Source organism: Oncorhynchus masou, chromosome 25 (assembly GCF_036934945.1).
Source record: "Oncorhynchus masou masou isolate Uvic2021 chromosome 25, UVic_Omas_1.1, whole genome shotgun sequence".
In the NCBI taxonomy this organism is placed as follows: domain Eukaryota; kingdom Metazoa; phylum Chordata; class Actinopteri; order Salmoniformes; family Salmonidae; genus Oncorhynchus; species Oncorhynchus masou.
In genome coordinates this window covers 4849835-4857923 of record NC_088236.1, presented here as the reverse complement: position 1 = coordinate 4857923, position 8089 = coordinate 4849835, and positions in this window count along the sequence as shown.

Genomic DNA, 8089 nt, shown 5'->3' with positions numbered 1-8089 from the left:
GCAGAACCAGCCAATCAGAGAGCAGAACCAGCCAGAGAGCAGAACCAGCCAGTCAGAGAGCAGAACCAGCCAGCAAGCCAGAGAGCAGAACCAGCCAATCAGAGAGCAGAACCAGACAGAGAGCAGAACCAGCCAGTCAGAGAGCAGAACCAGCCAGCAAGCCAGAGAGCAGAACCAGCCAATCAGAGAGCAGAACCAGCCAGAGAGCAGAACCAGCCAATCAGAGAGCAGAACCAGACAGAGAGCAGAACCAGCCAGTCAGAGAGCAGAACCAGCCAGACTTAAGATCATAACCTTTTGTGTTGTATTTTTTTTTTCTTCATATACATTTAGAAAGTTTACCTGCACATTTGTTTTTTCCATCGTGTCTGTCGTGTTTTATCCAACATGTACTTTATTTGCTTAATAAAAAGGTTGTATGGAAACCTGGTTACTGTCTGTGATTAATGCTACAAGTTCAAATGTAGTATATTTGTTTTAAATGCTAGGTTGGGGTTCACTATTTCCCTTGGTAGTTTTTCTGTTTAAAGTATTTCAGAGTACACGTCCTTGGTTGTTAATTTCACATTGAATTCACATTAGTTGACAACTCAAACAAATGTACATTGAATGTTGAACTGCCAGCTCTGTCCAGTGTGGAACCGTTGAACCTTTTAAACAATGTTTTATATAGCATGCCATCGAGTAGCGTATTCTTCCATGTTCTCCTAATCTATAGTCGACAGCCAGAGAGGACATGTTATAGCTAGCTAAGGGGAGAGGAGGTAGGACAGGTATCTTCCTACCTCCTCATGTTTCCATATTAATCAGACACAAGACATCTAGGTACATTCTCCATAGCTGAGTGTTAAATGGCACCCTATTCCGTATTAAGTGCACTACTTTTGACCAGAGCCCGTAGGGCAGTAGTGCACCACTTAGGGACTAGGGTGCCATTTGGGATGTAGGCCATGACTGGGTGTCAGCTTACCACAGCCAAATCAGACAGGAGGATAGAGAGGTGGACGTGTAAGTGATAAGATCAGGACGATGGGTGGGAAGGAGGGAGGAGAGTGGAGGGCGCGGGAGGGAGGGCGGGAGGGCGGGCTGAGGGAGGGAGGGGGTGGAGGGAGGGAGGGAGGGAGGGGGTGGAGGGAGGGAGGGAGGGCTGAGGGAGGGAGGGGGTGGAGGGAGGGAGGGGGAGGGAGGGAGGGAGGGGGTGGAGGGAGGGATGGAAGGCTGAGGGAGGGAGGGAGGGAGGGCGGGCGGGCTGAGGGAGGGAGGGAGGGAGGGAGGGAGGGAGGGAGGGAGGGAGGGGAGGGAGGGGCGGGCGGGCTGAGGGAGGGAGGGAGGGCGGGAGGGCGGGCTGAGGGAGGGAGGGGGTGGAGGGAGGGAGGGAGGGAGGGAGGGAGGGGGTGGAGGGAGGGAGGGAAGGCTGAGGGAGGGAGGGAGGGAGGGCGGGGCGGGCTGAGGGAGGGAGGGAGGGAGGGAGGGAGGGAGGGAGGGAGGGAGGGAGGGAGGGAGGGAGGGAGGGGAGGGAGGGAGGGAGGGAGGGAGGGAGGGAGGGAGGGAGGGGGGCTGAAGGAGGAGGATGGAGGGTGGAGGGCGGAGGGAGGGGGGGAGGGCGGGCTGAGGGAGGGAGGGGGTGGAGGGAGGGAGGGAGGGAGGGAGGGGGTGGAGGGAGGGAGGGAAGGCTGAGGGAGGGAGGGAGGGAGGGAGGGCGGGGCGGGCTGAGGGAGGGAGGGAGGGGGAGGGAGGGAGGGAGGGAGGGAGGGAGGGAGGGAGGGAGGGAGGGAGGGAGGGAGGGAGGGAGGGAGGGAGGGAGGGAGGGAGGGAGGGAGGGGGGGGGGCTGAAGGAGGAGGATGGAGGGTGGAGGGCGGAGGGAGGGCGGGAGGGCGGGCTGAGGGAGGGAGGGGGGTGGAGGGAGGGAGGGAGGGGGTGGAGGGAGGGAGGGAGGGCTGAGGGAGGGAGGGAGGGAGGGAGGGGCGGGAGGGAGGGAGGGAGGGAGGGAGGGAGGGAGGGAGGGAGGGAGGGGAGGGAGGGAGGGAGGGAGGGAGGGAGGGAGGGAGGGGAGGGAGGGAGGGAGGGAGGGAGGGAGGGAGGGAGGGAGGGAGGGAGGGAGGGAGGGAGGGCGGATGGATGGATGGATGGATGGAGGGAGGGAGGGAGGGAGGGGGGATGGAGGGAGGGAGGGAGGGAGGGGTGGGTAGAAGATGGAGAAGATAGGGTGTAATTTGTGTACCATTACACCCTATTCCCTATTTAGTGCACTACTTTTGACCTGTTCCAACATGAGAATAGGGTGCCATTAGTGACATATATAGAGACACCTGATCCCTGGCTACCAGACCAGGCTGAGCAGAGGGCTGAGCAGAGGGCTGAGCAGAGGGCTGGGCAGAGGGCTGAGCAGTGGGCTGAGCAGAGGGCTGAGCAGAGGGCTGAGCAGAGGGCTGAGCAGTGGGCTGAGCAGAGGGCTGAGCAGTGGGCTGGGCAGAGGGCTGAGCAGAGGGCTGAGCAGTGGGCTGAGCAGAGGGCTGAGCAGAGGGCTGAGCAGAGGGCTGGGCAGAGGGCTGAGCAGAGGGCTGAGCAGTGGGCTGAGCAGAGGGCTGAGCAGTGGGCTGGGCAGAGGGCTGAGCAGAGGGCTGAGCAGAGGGCTGAGCAGTGGGCTGAGCAGAGGGCTGAGCAGAGGGCTGAGCAGAGGGCTGGGCATAGGGCTGGGCAGAGGGCTGAGCAGAGGGCTGAGCAGAGGGCTGGGCATAGGGCTGGGCAGAGGGCTGAGCAGAGGGCTGAGCAGTGGGCTGAGCAGAGGGCTGGGCAGAGGGCTGGGGGGTGGGGGGGGGCTGGGCAGAGGGCTGAGCAGAGGGCTGGGCAGAGGGCTGAGCAGAGGGCTGGGCAGAGGGCTGAGCAGAGGGCTGAGCAGAGGGCTGGGCAGAGGGCTGGGCAGAGGGCTGAGCAGAGGGCTGAGCAGAGGGCTGGGCAGAGGGCTGAGCAGAGGGCTGAGCAGAGGGCTGAGCAGAGGGCTGGGCAGAGGGCTGAGCAGAGGGCTGAGCAGAGGGCTGGGCAGAGGGCTGAGCAGAGGGCTGAGCAGAGGGCTGAGCAGAGGGCTGGGCAGAGGGCTGAGCAGAGGGCTGAGCAGAGGGCTGAGCAGAGGGCTGAGCAGAGGGCTGGGGGGGGGGGGGCTGGGCAGAGGGCTGAGCAGAGGGCTGAGCAGAGGGCTGGGCAGAGGGCTGGGCAGAGGGCTGGGCAGAGGGCTGGGCAGAGGGCTGAGCAGAGGGCTGAGCAGAGGGCTGGGGGGTGGGGGGGGCTGGGCAGAGGGCTGAGCAGCAGGATGGGAGGGCTGGGCAGAGGGCTGAGCAGATGGCTGGGGGGGGCTTTCAAATGACACATTACTCCAATGAGGTTTAGGCTTAACGGGCCTCGCTGCTGAAGAACCAACACTAAGAGAATAAACCCCACTGAAAAGACAGGAGCTCAGTCTCTGAAATGAATCAGACTACGCTACCTTCAGTATGCCACACTAACGATCACAAGTTCTCCTGTTGAAACCAGAATGAATGCTGTGAACACTAAAGAGCACAAGTTCTCCTGTTTAAACCAGTCTGAATGCTGTTAACACTAAAGAGCACGAGGTGCTCGAGAGAGAGAGAGAGAGAGAGAGAGAGGGAGAGAGAGATAGAGAGAGAGAGAGAGAGAGAGAGAGAGAGAGAGAGAGAGAGAGAGAGAGAGAGAGAGAGAGAGAGAGAGATAGAGATAGAGAGAGAAATTGTGAGGTACCGAAGCACTTTCATGGTTCGACCTATTTTCTGTGTTCAGATGCATGCAGTCGCCGAGCTGGCAACGGTCCTAGTACAATAGCTCAGCCGTGTGTGCGTGTGTGTGTGCGTGTGTGCGTGTGTGCGTGCGTGCGTGCGTGTGTGTGTGTGTGTAGCCAGGGATGTAGTGGTACAAAAAATAGGTGTGGGGGATCTGGCTCCAACTGATGCAGGCTTGTGGAGCTTCAATCCCAGAATAATTAACAACACCTATTTAACAGAGTGGCTTGGCTGTTCCTGCTCTCTGGCTGGCTGGTTCTGCTCTCTGGCTGGCTGGTTCTGCTCTCTGGCTGGCGGACTGGTCCTGCTCTCTGGCTGGCGGACTGGTCCTGCTCTCTGGCTGGCTGGTTCTGCTCTCTGGCTGGCTGACTGGTCCTGCTCTCTGGCTGGCTGGTTCTACTCTCTGGCTGGCTGGTTCTGCTCTCTGGCTGGCGGACTGGTCCTGCTCTCTGGCTGGCGGACTGGTCCTGCTCTCTGGCTGGCTGGTTCTGCTCTCTGGCTGGCTGACTGGTCCTGCTCTCTGGCTGGCTGGTTCTACTCTCTGGCTGGCTGGCTGGTTCTACTCTCTGGCTGGCTGACTGGTCCTGCTCTCTGGCTGGCTGGTTCTACTCTCTGGCTGGCTGGCTGGTTCTACTCTCTGGCTGGCTGTTCCTGCTCTCTGGCTGGCTGACTGGTCCTGCTCTCTGGCTGGCTGGTTCTGCTTTCTGTCTGGCTGAGTGGCTTTGCACTCTGGCTGGCTGGTTCTGCTCCATGGCTGGCTGGCTGGTTCTGCTCTCTGGATGGCTGGTTCTGCTTTCTGGCTGGCTGGCTGCCGTGCATGTTGAATGCCAATCCAATGAACGTGCTGAAAGTCTGTTGTGTGACTGGTTCTGCTCTCTGGCTGGCTGACTGGTTCTGCTCTCTGGCTGGCTGACTGGTTCTGCTCTCTGGCTGGCTGACTGGTTCTGCTCTTTGGCTGGCTGGAAGACTGGTTATTCTCTCTCGATGACTGTTTGGCTGTAAGATTGGCTGACTGGCTGGCTGGGTGTTTGGGTGGCTGGCTGTGTGACTTCCTGCCTGATTGGCTGGCTAGCTTGTTGGCTGGCATGCCGGTTTGTTGTTTGTTTGGCTGGCTGGCTGTCAGATGGGCTGGCTGGGCTGGATGACTGACTGACTACTGGCTAGCTGGCTGGCAGGCTCCTGTCTGGGTTAGAGGGATTTCAGCTGGCTCTGTATCCTACAGGATTTGTTTCACCTCTTTGTCTCCTAAGCCTAAGTGCAGTCAGTGGCTGAGGCAGACACACACTGTGCCACACAAACTGTCCTGGCCCCTTGTCTGGCCCTGTTTCCCTTTCTGGCCCCCGTTTCCATGTCTGGCCCCGTTTCCATGTCTGGCCCTGTTTCCCTGTCTGGCAGCTTGTTAGCTGATAGAAATGGATTGAGTCCAACAGGATGTGTTTTCTAAAATGATGTGTTTGTATGTGACACGTGGGTCATACTTCACCTTTTGTAATTAGTTTGTATGGTTTTAACTTTGATGTGTCTATAGTTGTTCATGTACACAGCGTACGTGTAATGTGTGCTATTAGGATGTTTTGATGTTCGGTGAATATCGAAGGCCGTCGTAGAAAATATTGGTTCAATTTATTAGCAGGTTTTATTCATCTGATGAACCAGTTTCCAAAAGGGACATCGACTCTCTTTCCTGCTTCCTGTTCTCAGCAGGAACAGGAAGCAGAATTATTGGTCTATTGTACTTCCTCCACTAGCTGTATGGACACATACAATTATGTAAGTCAAATCAAATGACTCTGTACCGGTACCCCCACACATTGACTCTCTACCGGTACCCCCACACATTGACTCTGGGACAGATTCAATCTGTGTGGGTACCGATAGAGAGTCAATGTGTGGGGGTACCGATACAGAGTCAATGTGTGGGGGTACCAATACAGAGTCAATGTGTGGGGGTACCGGTACAGAGTCAATGTGTGGGGGTACCGGTACAGAGTCAATGTGTGGGGGTACCGGTACAGAGTCAATGTGTGGGGGTACCGATAGAGAGTCAATGTGTGGGGGTACCAATACAGAGTCAATGTGTGGGGGTACCGATACAGAGTCAATGTGTGGGGGTACCGGTAGAGAGTCAATGTGTGGGGGTACCGGTACAGAGTCAATGTGTGGGGGTACCGGTACAGAGTCAATGTGTGGGGGTAACGGTAGAGAGTCAATGTGTGGGGGTACCGGTACAGAGTCAATGTGTGGGGGTACCGGTACAGAGTCAATGTGTGGGGGTACCGGTACAGAGTCAATGTGTGGGGGTACCGGTAGAGAGTCAATGTGTGGGGGTACCGGTACAGAGTCAATGTGTGGGGGTACCAGTACAGAGTCAATGTGTGGGGGTACCGGTACAGAGTCAATGTGTGGGGGTACCAATACAGAGTCAATGTGTGGGGGTAACGGTAGAGAGTCAACGTGTGGGGGTATTGATACAGAGTCAATGTGTGTGGGCTTTATACAGGGGGCTTTATACAGGGGGGCACCGGTTCGTTGAGGTAATATAGGCAGGAAGTGCATGTTTAGAGGAAGGTGATTTGATTCGTCATTGAAAGAGTGGAAGGATCACATTGTAAAAAAACACTGCTTTCATTGTCAGATGGTAGAAGGAGACGTTTTGGTTTACACTCCCTTCCAAACAGTCACTTTCAGCCCCTTATTTAGATCCCAGATTACCCCCCCCCCCCCTGTACAATCACAAAGTAGTTGGAATGAAAATGCAATAAATCACCATAGTGACCCCGTCTTTTAAGGGCATTTTTTTCCTTCTCTAAACCGTGAAAGAAAGAGCTGTGACATTTCAGCCCCCGGAGCTAGCCGAGAGAGACATTTGTAATGTGAGGTAGCTTAGTTTCACCTGCCTTTTCTTTTGGCTGTGTCGTGGTACTTCAAGTAGCATGTTAACTCTAGGCAGTGGACGACACTCAGTGACCTGCGCTGACTGGCTACGCTGTATCCACTGTTGACTGTATTCTGCCTCAGTAAGCAACAATCCCTCCTCTCTCATCACAGCATAAAGACTAATAGATTGAAGATTGGAGTTTCCCCTCCCAGCCAATGTTGACTCTGTCCCATTGTTCTTCTCTGACAATAGTTCCACATACCCTGCAGCTTGAGTTTCTGTCTTCTTTATTTAGCAGGTATCATCCTCTAAATAACCCTCTGCCATTTGTTACTGAATTCATCCCAAAAGGGCATGTTGGCAGGGGAGGAGAAAGAGAAGATGCGGGGCCAAGTTGTTGGGTAAATGAACTTAGCTGTTTGCTATGTGTAGTTGTCATGGTAATCTCATGCTGTGTGTAGTTATCATGGTAATCTCATGCTGTGTGTAGTTGTCATGGTAATCTCATGCTGTGTGTAGTTGTCATGGTAATCTCATGCTGTGTTTAATTGCCATGGTAATCTCATGCTGTGTGTAGTTGTCATTGTGATCTCATGCTGTGTGTAGTTGCCATGGTAATCTCATGCTGTGTGTAGTTGTCATGGTGATCTTGTGATGTGTGTAGTTGTCATGGTGAGCTCATGCTAGGTGTAGTTGTAATGGTGATCTGATGCTGTGTGTAGTTGTCATTGTGATTTCATGCTGTGTGTAGTTGTCATGGTGATCTCATGCTGTGTGTAGTTGTCATGGTGATTACATGCTGTGTGTAGTTGTCATGGTGATCTAATGCTGTGTGTAGTTGTCATGGTGATCTCATGCTGTGTGTAGTTGTCATGGTAATCTCATGGTGTGTGTAGTTGTCATGGTGATTACATGCTGTGTGTAGTTGTCATGGTGATCTAATGCTGTGTGTAGTTGTCATGGTGATCTCATGCTGTGTGTAGTTGTCATGGTAATCTCATGGTGTGTGTAGTTGTCATGGTAATATCATGCTGTGTGTAGTTGTCATGGTAATCTCAGAGAGGCCACAGGACTATTAGCTGCTGTGTGTGTTTGTGTGTGGCTGTGTGCGTGTGTGCGTGTGCGTGTGTGTGTGGTTTGTGTCTGGCTGTGTGCGTGTGTGCGTGTGCGTGTGTGGTTTGTGTCTGGCTGTGTGCGTGTGTGCACGTGCGTGTGTGTGTGATTTGTGTCTGGCTGTGTGCGTGTGTGCGTGTGCGTGTGTGTGTGGTTTGTTTCTGGCTGTGTGCGTGTGTGCGTGTGCGTGTGTGTGTGGTTTGTGTCTGGCTGTGTGCGTGTGTGCGTGTGTGTGGTTTGTGTCTGGCTGTGTGCGTGTGTGCGTGTGCGTGTGTGGTTTGTGTCTGGCTGTGTGCGTGTGTGCAC